Here is a 17,675-nt window from a genome sequence, read left to right on the forward strand (position 1 = left end):
TGTGGTGCCTGGAGACCGTGGAACGCACCTTCCCCCGTAGGTCGTTCCACCTCTTCCTGATGTCCTCCCTATTTCTTGGGTGCTGTCCCACTGCGTTGACCCTGTCGACTATTCTTTGCCATAGCTCCATCTTCCTGGCTATTGATGTGTGCTGTACCTGTGAGCCAAATAGCTGTGGCTCTACCCGGATTATTTCCTCCACCATGACCCTGAGTTCCATCTCGGAGAAGCGGGGGTGTCTTTGGCGTGCCATGGGGTGGTGTGTGTGATATGTGGGGTAGTGTATGTGGTAATGAGTGTGGTGAGTGTAGTGGTATGTGGTGTATTGTGCTTGGATGTTGTGTGGGTGATGGTGTTGTGTGCCTCTGTGTGATGGGGTTGTCTATTCTGTGCTCTCTCTCTGGCCTTCTCTCAGAATTTCTGGTCGTAGGGGTTTGTGGGTGATGTGGGTGTGTGTTTTATATTGTATTGGATGTGTGGGAGTGGTGTGTGTATTTGGAATTGTCCCATGTGGCTGTGTTTTGTATATGTGTGTGTATTTTGAGCGCGCCGGTGTGTACCGCCAATGGAATACCGCGGTTGAAAGACCGCTGCGTGGATTCGTGGGTCGTAATGGCATGGGCATGTTTCTGTTGGCGTGGAGGATTTGTTTCCGCATGTTTATCGCTGACCTTTGGTGTGGCGGTCTGGTGTGGGTGTCTGAATTTCAGCGGATTCCGTGATGTGTGTCATAATAGCTGTGGCGGTCTACTGCCGCCGCCGCGGTGTATTGGCGGTCTTTTGCACGACGGTAAGCGCCTTATACCACCAATGTTGTAATGACCCCCATTGTGTTGTCACTGTAGCGACATTCCAATCAAATAGATGTTTTCCTTTTATAGACGCTGTGCTAAATGCAGTTTTGCCCACACTATCAGGCTGACGTAGGTGCACTCCAAACAAGGTTTGCAACACAACCTTAAAAAAAAAAAAACCTCTGTGCAGGTAAGACATTCAAAGGCCAAACAGATGACCAACTAACTAAAGACATATTGGTGGTCATTCCAACCCTGGCGGTCCATGACCGCCGGGTTGGAGGACCGCGGGAGCAACGCCGAAAGGCCGGCGGTGTTCCAATGGGCATTCCGACCGCGGCGGTAAAGCCGCGGTCGGACCGGCAACACTGGCGGTCTCCCGCCAGTGTACCGCCACCCATTGGAATCCTCCAAGGCGGCGCAGCTAGCTGCGCCGCCGAGGGGATTCCGACCCCCCCTACCGCCATCCAGTTCCCGGCGGTCCGCCCCTCCGGGAACCGGATGGCGGTAGGGGGGGTCGCGGGGCCCCTGGGGGCCCCTGCAGTGCCCATGCCACTGCCAGCCCAGCGGGAATGTCAGAATTGTCAGAATGTCAGAATTACCGCCGCGGTCTTTCGACCGCGGAACGGTAACCTGACGGCGGGACTTTGGCGGGCGGCCTCCGCCGCCCGCCAAGGTCAGAATGAGGGCCATTGTGTCCTCTGATGGACCTTGTCATGAGACAATGCAACCATGATTGCCCTTCAGGCTGGGTTTATAGTGTTTCCCTTTACAACCCCACCCCCCAGCTCTAACTCCAGCAATGTTATGCTTAACTGCTAGGGATCAGGGCCCTAGGCAGATTTTGAGAGCACGACAACAACACAACAGTGCCAGACCAAATATATGCTTTGACGGTATTCAGAACTGCAAATCATATGTTCTTCTACTCTGCTTTGCTGATGTTGTGAAGGAAAAAGCTTCTTTCTTATCAGGTTGAACATGATTCCTGGCAGGGGGTGCACTTTTCTTCTATTTTCTTTTTCGCAATTAACATATTTCTTTTCCAGTTTCTCTATATGTGAAAACTGCATGGTTTTGTTTTAAACCAACTTGATTGCATGTTTATGATGCAAGGAGTTCCTGGAGTAGAAATTGGCTTATGTAGTAAAAGAAGCCACCTTGCTGTGCTGTGCTGTGCATGTGAAAGGGAAAGGGTAGGAATACAACATATTGAACATGAAACAGCGCATACATGTCCTATCATTGCACATTGTGCTGCCTTCCCAACGTGCAAGTTTGATCTTCCTGCACAAAAAACGCCCCTCAGATGCATTTTCCTATTTCTAAATTCTAAAATGAAGAAACGTTATCTAAATGTAAGGCATACCTCTTGCATCAAAGTGAACTTGTTTTGTGCTAAAGATTTGATTATGTAGTGAGAGTGCTTTTTCGGCTTGGGCAAGTTCAAATCCTCATTAAATGAATGTGAGAGAGCATAGTTTATATAATTAATATTAACAAGAAATGTTTATGAAATAATGTGTGATAATGCCGTATAGAAACTGTATTAATGGGTTTTGCTTAAACATGCACTTGAAATGTGACCACGGGGAATGGCCGTCAATGTATATGGGGACTAATGAAAAGATTAATGCTTATGAATATTTGTGTTACAGAATGGTTTATTACTAATGATTATGTTATTGAAGTTATGCTAAAGAATCTTGTAGGCCTTACGTTAGCATGAGCCGAAGCTTAGCTGCCTGGCTCTCATATTAAATGTGTTTTCTAAAACGTGCAGTGTGCTGACTCGCAAAAGGACATCACCTCTTGTTTTTCTTCAACTAGAAGCTGAATGTAACTATAGTGGATCCGTTCTCATGAAATTCACATTGCCTGTAGAAATGTTTAGCCAAAATGCAACAGTGTATATTAGTATAATGTACAAGGTCGTTTAAACCGGTGAAGACAATGGAGCTACTGACCAAAGATGTGCAAAGACTTACAGAAGGATGAAATCATACCGGACGTGCCACCTCTGAAGACGTCAATCATATGGACCAATGAAATGTCTGTGAACTAATATGGGGTGAAAGATTAATTACATAATCTGTTTCTTAATTGGGTAGAGATAGTGGGGTGCAACCCGTTAGCCAATTACATTTTACGGGAATGTACAACAAAAAAGGGATAAAAACCCATGACACGGCGAGCCATTTAGGTGGGTTAGGGAATGCTATTGATTTTATCCAAAAACTTTGTCACTCTCTTTGGTGACTTATTGGTTTACTTAAAACCATCCTCTTCCTTAGATTGCCCATTTTTACACTTTGCCTCCTTATGAGGGAAGTGCCCCCTTTATGCCCCAGAGCTAAGCTTTGACTGATGACAAATCAACTGATGTCCTGAAGACGAAGACTGAACCTGAGTGCTGACCTAAACCTTGGAGGGTAACTATGACAATGAAATTGTGATTTGTCTGTTTGCTTTTCCTTTCTAGGTACCAACTGCTTACTTTTGACAGAGACCATAGCTAGATGTTTTCCAAATTGGTGTTCTAAATTGTTTTGCATGAAGCCCAACATGCCAATGCTAATCAGTGGTTAGGACAGGGTTCACTAAACTGACGCAAATAGACAAACGACTGAATTTATGCTTTGTTGAATTGGCGCGTTAATGACACTCCGCTAAAATTGATCTATGTTTATGCAGTGTTATCTTTTGATGTTTGTGATTCTTGCTTTAATGAAATCTTATCAGAGTTGCCATATTGTGACTATGCTGTAATGTTTCTTGGTTTTGAGATTAACACATCTGCTTTTAGAATTGTCATTAATAGGGAATAAAACTCATAAAATTCTACTAAACTGGTGTGGTTATTCATGACTGCAAGGTCATGGTGGTGTCTTGAGTTGATTAATGACTTTGAGTAAAGTGAAATGCATTGTGGTAATAAATATTGATGACATTATTGATGTATTAATTGACATATTGATTAGCTATCTCGTCCTAAGGTGTCTCTCAACTGGGTCAAAAGATTCATTGGCCTAAAACGAGTCCTAATGTGTAATAAATTATCATAAAGGGACGCGTTAGCAAATGTAACAATGTTATTTCCCTCAGTCTAGATTTCAAATTGTTGTTAATCTGACAAAATCACTTATCTATAACTATTATATAATCGTAACTAAAACAATGTAAAGTTGAAGTTTCATACAAAATGCCTTCAGATTGTAATTCATTTTTGTTACTTTAGGTTGGTCTATTTCGTTAGTAAATCTTTAAAAAATAATGTGTATATCATTTAATTTGTATAAATTCGATAGTTAATTCACCATTAAGTTAATAGTGCTGTAACAGTTTTATTTTTGTTCTACTTTTAAAATAAAGATTACAATTATTTACATATATATTTAATATGAATATATTTTTACACATTGTTGTTCACATGCAATAAACATTTTTCCCCATAATAAAAAAGTTGATCAAACTTGAAAACAAAAATGTAAAAATGTTTTTTATCTTGACTAAACATTACACCTAGGTATGACCAAGTTATCAAATGGCCGTTCAGCTACGCTGCTTTATTTATTAACCAAATAAAGCTGCTCTTTTCTTGAGAAGACCATGGTTTTAGTTTTCAAAATGTTTAAGTTGGCTTACACTCTTTTACTCATTCAGATTTGTCAGTAATCTTTCTAAAGTAATTAGATTAGTAGTAGCTAACTCAAACTCATCCGCTTATCCATCCTCAACTAGTATGTTTCTTACTTACTAGCATTGGGAAAACAACACAAATCTATCCAAACTACTCAGAAGGTCAGGCAAATACAATGAAAATGCAATCCTGCTTTAAGCCATTTTTTCACCCTGTGTGGCCCTTAGTGATTTGATAAATCTGACATTCCATGGGTGGAATGTGGGTGTCCCCTTGCATCCATCCATGGATTTTCATGCATTCCCAGATTTACCAACACTGGTAAATTTGGGAAAGCATCAACATGCTACACCTTCCCAGGGGAGTGCAACAAGGAGAAATATCAGCATTCTGCAGCACACATAGAAGTAATGAATTGTAATTATTGATTGCTCACATCAGAGATCCATGGCTTTTAACCGGTTCTGTGCCGAGGACGTAGTGGTTACGTCCTTCGGCACAGTGCTGCTGTGCCGAGGACGTAACCACTACGTCCTCGGCACACAGCCCAGAGGGAGCGCTCTCGCTCCCTCTGTGTGCTTCCCCCCACCCCCCAAAGTCAGGGATGGAAGGGGAAGCCCTTCCCCTTCCACCCCCGATTCCCCCCCACCCCCTGTGACGTCAGCGCGCTGATTTGTCACAGGGTCTCCCCATCGCGCTGGAAGCTCTGCTTTTTACGAGCCCAATCTGCACCCAAGGGGGACAGAAACCACTAAGCACTGTTTTTTTTTTTTTTTGGCGCCAATGTCACGCAAGGGGGAGCGACCCCGTAGGCGAGGGTCGCTCCCGGGGGGAAGGGTTGGGGGGTAGAGGGTCAAATTTATTTTACGCCATTTCTGCTCCCCCTGGGGGCAGATCGGCCTATTGTTATTAGGCCGATCTGCCCCCAGGGGGGGCAGAAACCTCTAGGCGCAGGGCAATTTTTTTTTCTGTGGTTTTTTTTGGTTTGTTTGTTTTTTCAGAGATGGGGAGCGACCCATCAGGCAAGGGTCGCTCCCCTGGGGGGCAAATTGTATTTAGACCATTTCTGCCCCCCTTGGGGGCAGATTGGCCGATTTTAGGTCAATCTGCCCCCAAGGGGGCAGAAACCACTAGGCACCGGGGATTTATTTTTGGGCGTCAATGTCACGCAGTGGGAGCGACCCCGTAGGCAAGGGTCGCTCCCGGGGGAGGACGGGGGGGTGGAGGGGGAATTTATTTTAGGCCATTTCTGCCCCCCCCTGGGGGCAGATCGGCCTATTGTTATTAGGCCGATCTGCCCCCAGGGGGGGCAGAAACCGCTAGGCGCCAGGGCAAATCTTTTTTTTGTTTGTTTTTTCAGAGATGGGGAGCGACCCATTAGGCAAGGGTCGCTCCCCTTGGGGCAAATTGTATTTAGACCATTTCTGCCCCCCTTGGGGGCAGATTGGCCGATTTTAGGTCAATCTGCCCCCAAGGGGCAGAAACCACTAGGCACCGGGTTTTTATTTTTTGGCACCAATGTCACACAGGGGGAGTGACCCCGTAGGCAAGGGTTGCTCCCGGGGAGGGTTGGGGGGTTGGGGGCAATTTACTTTAGGCCTTTCTGCTCCCCCTGTGGGCAGATCGGCCTATTGTTATTAGGCCGATCTGCCCCCAGGGTGGGCAGAAACCTCTAGGTGCCAGGGCAAATCTTTTTTATTTATTTTTTTATTTTTTTGTTTGTTTTTTCAGAGATGGGGAGCGACCCATTAGGTAAGGGTCGCTCCCCTTGGGGAAAATTGTATTTAGACCATTTGGGGCAGATAGGCCGATTTTAGGTCAATCTGCCCCCAAGGGGCAGAAACCACTGGGCACCGAGGTTTTTATTTTTTGGCACCAATGTCACACAGGGGGAGCGACCCCGTAGGCAAGGGTCGCTCCCGGGGGGGTTGGGGAGGTGGGGGTGAAAATTTATTTTAGGCCATTTCTGCCCCCCCAGATGCAGATCAGCCTATTGTTATTAGGCCGATCTGCCCCCATGGGGGGGCAGAAAACTCTAGGCGCCAGGGTAATTTTTTTTTGTGTGTATTTTTTGTTTGTTTGTTTTTTCAGAGATGGGGAGTGACCCATTAGGCAAGGGTCACTCCCCTGGGGGGCAAATTGTATTTAGACCATTTCTGCCCCCGGACGATTTTAGGTCAATCTGCCCCCAAGGGGGCAGAAACCACTAGGCACCGGGGATTTTTTTTTTGGCGCCAATGTCACGCAGGGGAAGCGACCCCGTAGGCAATGGTCGCTCCCGGGGTGGGTTGGGGGAAAAATTTATTTTAGACCATTTCTGCCTCCCCTGGGGCCGGCTGAGCTAGAGGCCAAAATCCACAGGTAGGCACTGTTTTCTATGAAAAAATGTGATGTGTCCACGTTGTGTTTTGGGCCATTTCCTGTGGCGGGCGCTAAGCCTACCCACACAAGTGAGGTATCATTTTTATTGGGAGACTTGGGGGAACGCTGGGTAGAAGAAAATTTGTGGCTCCTCTCAGATTCCAGAACTTTCTGTCACCGAAATGTGAGGAAAATGTGTGTTTTAAGCCACATTTTGAGGTTTGCAAAGGATTCTGGGTAACAGAACCTGGTCAGAGCCCCACAAGTCACCCCATCTTGGATTTCCCTGGGTTTGTAGCTTTCAAAAATGCGCTGGTTTGTAAGGTTTCCCCAGGTGCCGGCTGAGCTAGAGGCCAAAATCCACAGGTAGGCACCGTTTTCTATGAAAAAATGTGATGTGTCCACGTTGTGTTTTGGGCCATTTCCTGTGGCGGGCGCTAGGCCTACCCACACAAGTGAGGTATCATTTTTATCAGGAGACTTGGGGGAACGCTGGGTGGAAGGAAATGTGTGGCTCCTCTCAGATTCCAGAACTTTCTGTCACTGAAATGTGAGGAAAACTTGTTTTTTTAGCCACATTTTGAGGTTTGCAAAGGATTCTGGGTAACAGAACCTGGTCAGAGCCCCACAAGTCACCCCATCTTGGATTCCCCAGAGTTTCTAGCTTTTAAAAATGCGCTGGTTTGCTAGGTTTCCCCAGGTGCCGGCTGAGCTAGAGGCCAAAATCCACAGGTAGGCACTGTTTTCAATGAAAAAATGTGATGTGTCCACGTTGTGTTTTGGGCCATTTCCTGTGGCGGGCGCTAGGCCTACCCACACAAGTGAGGTATCATTTTTATCAGGAGACTTGGGGGAACGCTGGGTGGAAGGAAATTTGTGGCTCCTCTCATATTCCAGAACTTTCTGTCACCGAAATGTGAGGAAAATGTGGTTTTTTAGCCACATTTTGAGGTTTGCAAAGGATTCTGGGTAACAGAACCTGGTCAAAGCTCCACAAGTCACCCCATCTTGGTTTCCCCTATGTCTCTACTTTTAAAAAATGCACAGGTTTGGTAGGTTTCCCTAGGTGCCGGTTGAGCTAGAGGCCAAAATCTACAGGTAGGCACTTTGCAAAAAACACCTCTGTTTTCTTTAAAAAAATGTGAAGTGTCCACGTTGCGTTTTAGGGCATTTCCTGTCGCGGGCGCTAGGCCTACCCACACAAGTGAGGTATCATTTTTATCGGGAGACTTGGGGGAACGCTGGGTGGAAGGAAATTTGTGGCTTCTCTCTGATTCTAGAACTTTCTGTCACCAAAATATGAGGAAAACATGTTTTTTTAGCCACATTTTGAGGTTTGCAAAGGATTCTGGGTAACAGAACCTGGTCAGAGCCCCACAAGTCACCCCATCTTGGATTCTTCTAGGTCTTTAGTTTTCAAAAATGCACAGGTTTGGTAGGTTTCCCTAGGTGCCAGCTGAGCTAGGGGCCAAAATCTACAAGTAGGCACTATGCAAAAAACACCTCTGTTTTCTTTCAAAAAATGTGATGTGTCCACGTTGCGTTTTGGGGCATTTCCTGTCGCGGGCGCTAGGCCTACCCAAAAAAGTGAAGTATCATTTTTATTGGGAGACTTGGGGGAGTGCTGGATGGAAGGAAATTTGTGGCTCCTCTCTGATTCCAGAACTTTCTGTCACCAAAATGTGAGGAAAACGTGTTTTTTTAGCCAAATTTTGAGGTTTGCAAAGGATTCTGGGTAACAGAACCTGGTCAGAGCACCACAAGTAACCCCATATTGGATTCCCCTAGGTCTTTAGTTTTAAAAAATGCACAGGTTTGGTAGGTTTCCCTAGGTGCCAGCTGAGCTAGGGGCCAAAATCTACAGGTAGGCACTTTGCAAAAAACACCTCTGTTTTCTTTCAAAAAATGTGATGTGTCCACGTTGCGTTTTGGGGCATTTCCTGTCGTGGGCGCTAGGCCTACCCACACAAGTGAGGTATCATTTGTATCGGGAGACTTGGGGCAACACTGGGAGGAAGAAAATTTGTGGCTCCTCTCTGATTCCAGAACTTTCTGTCACCAAAATGTGAGGAAAACGTGTTTTTTTAGCCAAATTTTGAGGTTTGCATAGGATTCTGGGTAACAGAACCTGGTCAGAGCCCCACAAGTCACCGCATCTTGGATTCCCCTAGGTCTCTAGCTTTCATAAATGCACAGGTTTGGTAGGTTTCCCTGGGTGCCATCTGAGCTAGAGGCCAAAATCTGCAGGTAGGCACTTTGCAAAAAACACCTCTGTTTTCTTTAAAAAAATGTGATGTGTCCACTGTGCGTTTTGGGGCATTTCCTGTCGCGGGCGTTAGGCCTACCCACACAAGTGAGGTTTAATTTTTATCAGGAGACTTGGGGGAACGCTGGGTGGAAGGAACTTTGTGGCTCCTCTCTGATTCCAGAACTTTCTGTCACCAAAATGTGAGGAAAACTTGTTTTTTTAGCCACATTTTGAGGTTTGCAAAGGATTCTGGGTAACAGAACCTGGTCAGAGCCCCACAAGTCACCCCATCTTGGATTCCCCTGAGTTTCTAACTTTCAAAAATGCGCTGGTTTGCTAGGTTTCCCCAGGTGCCGGCTGAGCTAGAGGCCAAAATCCACAGATAGGCACTGTTTTCAATGAAACAATGTGATGGGTCCACGTTGTGTTTTGGGCCATTTCCTGTGGCGGGCGCTAGGCCTACCCACACAAGTGAGATATCATTTGTATCGGGAGACTTGGGGCAACAGTGGGTGGAAGAAAATTTGTGGCTCCTCTCTGATTCCAGAACTTTCTGTCACCAAAATGTGAGGAAAATGTGTTTTTTTAGCCAAATTTTGAGGTTTGCAAAGGATTCTGGGTAACAGAGCCTGGTCAGAGCCCCACAAGTCACCCCATCTTGGATTCTTCTAGGTCTTTAGTTTTCAAAAATGCACAGGTTTGGTAGGTTCCCCTAGGTGCCAGCTGAGCTAGGGGCCAAAATCTACAGGTAGGCACTTTGCAAAAAACACCTCTGTTTTCTTTCAAAAAATGTGATGTGTCCACGGTGCGTTTTGGGGCATTTCCTGTCGCGGGCGTTAGGCCTACCCACACAAGTGAGGTATCATTTTTATCAGGAGACTTGGGGGAACGCTGGGTGGAAGGAACTTTGTGGCTCCTCTCTGATTCCAGAACTTTCTGTCACCAAAATATGAGGAAAACGTGTTTTTTTACCCAAATTTTGAGGTTTGCAAAGGATTCTGGGTAACAGAACCTGGTCAGAGCCCCACAAGTCACCCCATCTTGGATTCCCCTGAGTTTCTAGCTTTCAAAAATGCGCTGGTTTGCTAGGTTTCCCCAGGTGCCGGCTGAGCTAGAGGCCAAAATCCACAGGTAGGCACTGTTTTCAATGAAAAAATGTGATGTGTCCACGTTGTGTTTTGGGCCATTTCCTGTGGCGGGCGCTAGGCCTACCCACACAAGTGATGTATCATTTTTATCAGGAGACTTGGGGGAACGTTGGGTGGAAGGAAATTTGTGGCTCCTCTCAGATTCCAGAACTTTCTGTCACCGAAATGTGAGGAAAATGTGTTTTTTTAGCCAAATTTTGAGGTTTGCAAAGGATTCTGGGTAACAGAACCTGGTCAAAGCCCCAGAAGTCACCCCATCTTGGTTTCCCCTATGTCTCTACTTTTCAAAAATGCACAGGTTTGGTAGGTTTCCCTAGGTGCCGGCTGAGCTAGAGGCCAGAATCTACAGGTAGGCACTTTGCAAAAAACACCTCTGTTTTCTTTAAAAAAATGTGATGTGTCCACGGTGCGTTTTGGGGCATTTCCTGTCGCGGGCGCTAGGCCTACCCACACAAGTGAGGTATCATTTTTATCGGGAGACTTGGGGGAACGCTGGGTGGAAGGAAATTTGTGGCTCCTCTCTGATTACAGAACTTTCTGTCACCAATATTTGAGGAAAATGTGTTTTTTTAGCCAAAGTTTGAGGTTTGCAAAGGATTCTGGGTAACAGAACCTGGTCAGAGCCCCACAAGTCATCCCATCTTGGATTCCCCTAGGTCTCTACTTCTAAAAAAATGCACAGGTTTGGTAGGTTTCCCTAGGTGCCGGTTGAGCTGGAGGCCAAAATCTACAGGTAGGCACTTTGCAAAAAACACCTCTGTTTTCTTTCAAAAAATGTGGAGTGTCCACGTTGCGTTTTGGGGCATTTCCTGCCGCGGGCGCTAGGCCTACCCACACAAGTGAGGTTTAATTTTTATCAGGAGACTTGGGGGAACGCTGGGTGGAAGGAACTTTGTGGCTCCTCTCTGATTCCAGAACTTTCTGTCACCAAAATGTGAGGAAAACTTGTTTTTTTAGCCACATTTTGAGGTTTGCAAAGGATTCTGGGTAACAGAACCTGGTCAGAGCCCCACAAGTCACCCCATCTTGGATTCCCCTAGGTCTCTACTTTTCAAAAATGCACAGGTTTGGTAGGTTTCCCTAGGTGCCGGTTGAGCTATAGGCGAAAATCTACAGGTAGGCACTTTGAAAAAAAAACTCTGTTTTCTTTCAAAAAATGTGATGTGTCCACGTTGCGTTTTGGGGCATTTCCTGACGCGGGCGCTAGGCCTACCCAAACAAGTGAAGTATCATTTTTATTGGGAGACTTGGGGGAATGCTGGATGGAAGGAAATTTGTGGCTCCTCTCTGATTCCAGAACTTTCTGTCACCAAAATATGAGGAAAACGTGTTTTTTTAGCCAAATTTTGAGGTTTGCAAAGGATTCTGGGTAACAGAACCTGGTCAGAGCCCCACAAGTCACCCCATCTTGGATTCCCCTAGGTCTCTACTTTTCAAAAATGCACAGGTTTGGTAGGTTTCCCTAGGTGCCGGCTGAGCTAGAGGCCAGAATCTACAGGTAGGCACTTTGCAAAAAACACCTCTGTTTTCTTTAAAAAAATGTGATGTGTCCACGGTGCGTTTTGGGGCATTTCCTGTCGCGGGCGCTAGGCCTACCCACACAAGTGAGGTATCATTTTTATCGGGAGACTTGGGGGAACGCTGGGTGGAAGGAAATTTGTGGCTCCTCTCTGATTACAGAACTTTCTGTCACCAATATTTGAGGAAAATGTGTTTTTTTAGCCAAAGTTTGAGGTTTGCAAAGGATTCTGGGTAACAGAACCTGGTCAGAGCCCCACAAGTCATCCCATCTTGGATTCCCCTAGGTCTCTACTTCTAAAAAAATGCACAGGTTTGGTAGGTTTCCCTAGGTGCCGGTTGAGCTGGAGGCCAAAATCTACAGGTAGGCACTTTGCAAAAAACACCTCTGTTTTCTTTCAAAAAATGTGGAGTGTCCACGTTGCGTTTTGGGGCATTTCCTGCCGCGGGCGCTAGGCCTACCCACACAAGTGAGGTTTAATTTTTATCAGGAGACTTGGGGGAACGCTGGGTGGAAGGAACTTTGTGGCTCCTCTCTGATTCCAGAACTTTCTGTCACCAAAATGTGAGGAAAACTTGTTTTTTTAGCCACATTTTGAGGTTTGCAAAGGATTCTGGGTAACAGAACCTGGTCAGAGCCCCACAAGTCACCCCATCTTGGATTCCCCTAGGTCTCTACTTTTCAAAAATGCACAGGTTTGGTAGGTTTCCCTAGGTGCCGGTTGAGCTATAGGCGAAAATCTACAGGTAGGCACTTTGAAAAAAAAACTCTGTTTTCTTTCAAAAAATGTGATGTGTCCACGTTGCGTTTTGGGGCATTTCCTGACGCGGGCGCTAGGCCTACCCAAACAAGTGAAGTATCATTTTTATTGGGAGACTTGGGGGAATGCTGGATGGAAGGAAATTTGTGGCTCCTCTCTGATTCCAGAACTTTCTGTCACCAAAATATGAGGAAAACGTGTTTTTTTAGCCAAATTTTGAGGTTTGCAAAGGATTCTGGGTAACAGAACCTGGTCAGAGCCCCACAAGTCACCCCATCTTGGATTCCCCTAGGTCTCTACTTTTCAAAAATGCACAGGTTTGGTAGGTTTCCCTAGGTGCCGGTTGAGCTATAGGCGAAAATCTACAGGTAGGCACTTTGAAAAAAAAACTCTGTTTTCTTTCAAAAAATGTGATGTGTCCACGTTGCGTTTTGGGGCATTTCCTGACGCGGGCGCTAGGCCTACCCAAACAAGTGAAGTATCATTTTTATTTGGAGACTTGGGGGAATGCTGGATGGAAGGAAATTTGTGGCTCCTCTCTGATTCCAGAACTTTCTGTCACCAAAATATGAGGAAAACGTGTTTTTTTAGCCAAATTTTGAGGTTTGCAAAGGATTCTGGGTAACAGAACCTGGTCAGAGCCCCACAAGTCACCCCATCTTGGATTCACCTAGGTCTTTAGTTTTAAAAAATGCACAGGTTTGGTAGGTTTCCCTAGGTGCCAGCTGAGCTAGGGGCCAAAATTTACAGGTAGGCACTTTGCAAAAAACACCTCTGTTTTCTTTAAAAAAATGTGATGTGTCGACTTTGCGTTTTGGGGCATCTCCTGTCGCGGGCGCTAGGCCTACCCACACAAGTGAGGTATCATTTTTATTGGGAGACTTGGGGGAATGCTGGATGGAAGGAAATTTGTGGCTCCTCTCTGATTCCAGAACTTTCTGTCACCAAAATATGAGGAAAACGTGTTTTTTTAGCCAAATTTTGAGGTTTGCAAAGGATTCTGGGTAACAGAACCTGGTCAGAGCCCCACAAGTCACCCCATCTTGGATTCCCCTAGGTCTTTAGTTTTAAAAAATGCACAGGTTTGGTAGGTTTCCCTAGGTGCCGGTTGAACTATAGGCCAAAATCTACAGGTAGGCACTTTGCAAAAAAAACCTCTGTTTTCTTTCAAAAAATGTGATGTGTCCATGTTGCGTTTTGGGGCATTTCCTGACGCGGGCGCTAGGCCTACCCAAACAAGTGAAGTATCATTTTTATTGGGAGACTTGGGGGAATGCTGGATGGAAGGAAATTTGTGGCTCCTCTCTGATTCCAGAACTTTCTGTCACCAAAATATGAGGAAAACTTGTTTTTTTACCCAAATTTTGAGGTTTGCAAAGGATTCTGGGTAACAGAACCTGGTCAGAGCCCCACAAGTCACCCCATCTTGGATTCACCTAGGTCTTTAGTTTTAAAAAATGCACAGGTTTGGTAGGTTTCCCTAGGTGCCAGCTGAGCTAGGGGCCAAAATTTACAGGTAGGCACTTTGCAAAAAACACCTCTGTTTTCTTTAAAAAAATGTGATGTGTCGACTTTGCGTTTTGGGGCATCTCCTGTCGCGGGCGCTAGGCCTACCCACACAAGTGAGGTATCATTTTTATTGGGAGACTTGGGGGAATGCTGGATGGAAGGAAATTTGTGGCTCCTCTCTGATTCCAGAACTTTCTGTCACCAAAATATGAGGAAAACGTGTTTTTTTAGCCAAATTTTGAGGTTTGCAAAGGATTCTGGGTAACAGAACCTGGTCAGAGCCCCACAAGTCACCCCATCTTGGATTCCCCTAGGTCTTTAGTTTTAAAAAATGCACAGGTTTGGTAGGTTTCCCTAGGTGCCGGTTGAACTATAGGCCAAAATCTACAGGTAGGCACTTTGCAAAAAAAACCTCTGTTTTCTTTCAAAAAATGTGATGTGTCCATGTTGCGTTTTGGGGCATTTCCTGACGCGGGCGCTAGGCCTACCCAAACAAGTGAAGTATCATTTTTATTGGGAGACTTGGGGGAATGCTGGATGGAAGGAAATTTGTGGCTCCTCTCTGATTCCAGAACTTTCTGTCACCAAAATATGAGGAAAACTTGTTTTTTTACCCAAATTTTGAGGTTTGCAAAGGATTCTGGGTAACAGAACCTGGTCAGAGCCCCACAAGTCACCCCATCTTGGATTCACCTAGGTCTTTAGTTTTAAAAAATGCACAGGTTTGGTAGGTTTCCCTAGGTGCCAGCTGAGCTAGGGGCCAAAATTTACAGGTAGGCACTTTGCAAAAAACACCTCTGTTTTCTTTAAAAAAATGTGATGTGTCGACTTTGCGTTTTGGGGCATCTCCTGTCGCGGGCGCTAGGCCTACCCACACAAGTGAGGTATCATTTGTATCGGGAGACTTGGTGCAACGCTGGGTGGAAGAAAATGTGTGGCTCCTCTCTGATTCCAGAACTTTCTGTCACCAAAATGTGAGGAAAACGTGTTTTATTTGCCAAATTCTGAGGTTTGCAAAGGATTCTGGGTAACAGAACCTGGTCAGAGCCCCACAAGTCACCCCATCTTGGATTCCCCTAGGTCTCTAGCTTTAAAAAATGCACAGGTTTGGTAGGTTTCCCTAGGTGCCAGCTGAGCTAGAGGCCAAAATCTGCAGGTAGGCACTTTGCAAAAAACACCTCTGTTTTCTTTAAAAAAATGTGATGTGTCCACGGTGCGTTTTGGGGCATTTCCTGTCGCGGGCGTTAGGCCTACCCACACAAGTGAGGTTTAATTTTTATCAGGAGACTTGGGGGAACGCTGGGTGGAAGGAACTTTGTGGCTCCTCTCTGATTCCAGAACTTTCTGTCACCAAAATGTGAGGAAAACTTGTTTTTTTAGCCACATTTTGAGGTTTGCAAAGGATTCTGGGTAACAGAACCTGGTCAGAGCCCCACAAGTCACCCCATCTTGGATTCCCCTGAGTTTCTAGCTTTCAAAAATGCGCTGGTTTGCTAGGTTTCCCCAGGTGCCGGCTGAGCTAGAGGCCAAAATCCACAGGTAGGCACTGTTTTCAATGAAAAAATGTGATGTGTCCACGTTGTGTTTTGGGCCATTTCCTGTGGCGGGCGCTAGGCCTACCCACACAAGTGAGATATCATTTGTATCGGGAGACTTGGGGCAACAGTGGGTGGAAGAAAATTTGTGTCTCCTCTCTGACTCCAGAACTTTCTGTCACCAAAATGTGAGGAAAATGTGTTTTTTTAGCCAAATTTTGAGGTTTGCAAAGGATTCTGGGTAACAGAGCCTGGTCAGAGCCCCACAAGTCACCCCATCTTGGATTCCTCTAGGTCTTTAGTTTTCAAAAATGCACAGGTTTGGTAGGTTTCCCATAGGTGCCTGCTGAGCTAGGGGCCAAAATCTACAGGTAGGCACTTTGCAAAAAACACCTCTGTTTTCTTTCAAAAAATGTGATGTGTCCACGTTGCGTTTTGGGGCATTTCCTATCGCGGGCGCCAGGCCTACCCACACAAGTGAGGTATCATTTGTATCGGGAGACTTGGGGGAACGCTGGGTGGAAGAAAATTTGTGGCTCCTCTCTGATTCCAGAATTTTCTGTCACCAAAATGTGAGGAAAACGTGTTTTTTTAGACAAATTTTGAGGTTTGCAAAGGATTCTGGGTAACAGAACCTGGTCAGAGCCCCACAAGTCACCCCATCTTGGATTCCCCTAGGTCTCTACTTTTCAAAAATGCACAGGTTTGGTAGGTTTCCCTAGGTGCCGGTTGAGCTATAGGCCAAAATCTACAGGTAGGCACTTTGCAAAAAAAACCTCTGTTTTCTTTCAAAAAATGTGATGTGTCCACGTTGCATTTTGGGGCATTTCCTGACGCGGGCGCTAGGCCTACCCAAACAAGTGAAGTATCATTTTTATTGGGAGACTTGGGGGAATGCTGGATGGAAGGAAATTTGTGGCTCCTCTCTGATTCCAGAACTTTCTGTCACCAAAATATGAGGAAAACGTGTTTTTTTACCCAAATTTTGAGGTTTGCAAAGGATTCTGGGTAACAGAACCTGGTCAGAGCCCCACAAGTCACCCCATCTTGGATTCACCTAGGTCTTTAGTTTTAAAAAATGCACAGGTTTGGTAGGTTTCCCTAGGTGCCAGCTGAGCTAGGGGCCAAAATTTACAGGTAGGCACTTTGCAAAAAACACCTCTGTTTTCTTTAAAAAAATGTGATGTGTCCACTTTGCGTTTTGGGGCATCTCCTGTCGCGGGCGCTAGGCCTACCCACACAAGTGAGGTATCATTTGTATCGGGAGACTTGGTGCAACGCTGGGTGGAAGAAAATGTGTGGCTCCTCTCTGATTCCAGAACTTTCTGTCACCAAAATGTGAGGAAAACGTGGTTTTTTTGCCAAATTTTGAGGTTTGCTAAGGATTCTGGGTAACAGAACCTGGTCAGAGCCCCACAAGTCACCCCATCTTGGATTCCCCTAGGTCTCTAGCTTTAAAAAATGCACAGGTTTGGTAGGTTTCCCTAGCTGCCAGCTGAGCTAGAGGCCAAAATCTGCAGGTAGGCACTTTGCAAAAAACACCTCTGTTTTCTTTAAAAAAATGTGATGTGTCCACGGTGCGTTTTGGGGCATTTCCTGTTGCGGGCGTTAGGCCTACCCACACAAGTGAGGTATAATTTTTATCAGGAGACTTGGGGGAACGCTGGGTGGATGGAACTTTGTGGCTCCTCTCTGATTCCAGAACTTTCTGTCACCAAAATGTGAGGAAAACGTGTTTTTTTAGCCAAATTTTGAGGTTTGCAAAGGATTCTGGGTAACAGAACCTGGTCAGAGCCCCACAAGTCACCCCATCTTGGATTCCCCTAGGTCTCTAGCTTTAAATAATGCACAGGTTTGGTAGGTTTCCCTAGGTGCCAGCTGAGCTAGAGGCCAAAATCTACATGTAGGCACTTTGCAAAAAACACCTCTGTTTGCTTTAAAAAAATGTGATGTGTCCACGGTGCGTTTTGGGGCATTTCCTGTCGCGGGCGTTAGGCCTACCCACACAAGTGAGGTATCATTTTTATCAGGAGACTTGGGGGAACGCTGGGTGGAAGGAACTTTGTGGCTCCTCTCTGATTCCAGAACTTTCTGTCACCAAAATGTGAGGAAAACTTGTTTTTTTAGCCACATTTTGAGGTTTGCTAAGGATTCTGGGTAA

Source organism: Pleurodeles waltl, chromosome 1_1 (assembly GCF_031143425.1).
Source record: "Pleurodeles waltl isolate 20211129_DDA chromosome 1_1, aPleWal1.hap1.20221129, whole genome shotgun sequence".
NCBI classification, from domain to species: domain Eukaryota; kingdom Metazoa; phylum Chordata; class Amphibia; order Caudata; family Salamandridae; genus Pleurodeles; species Pleurodeles waltl.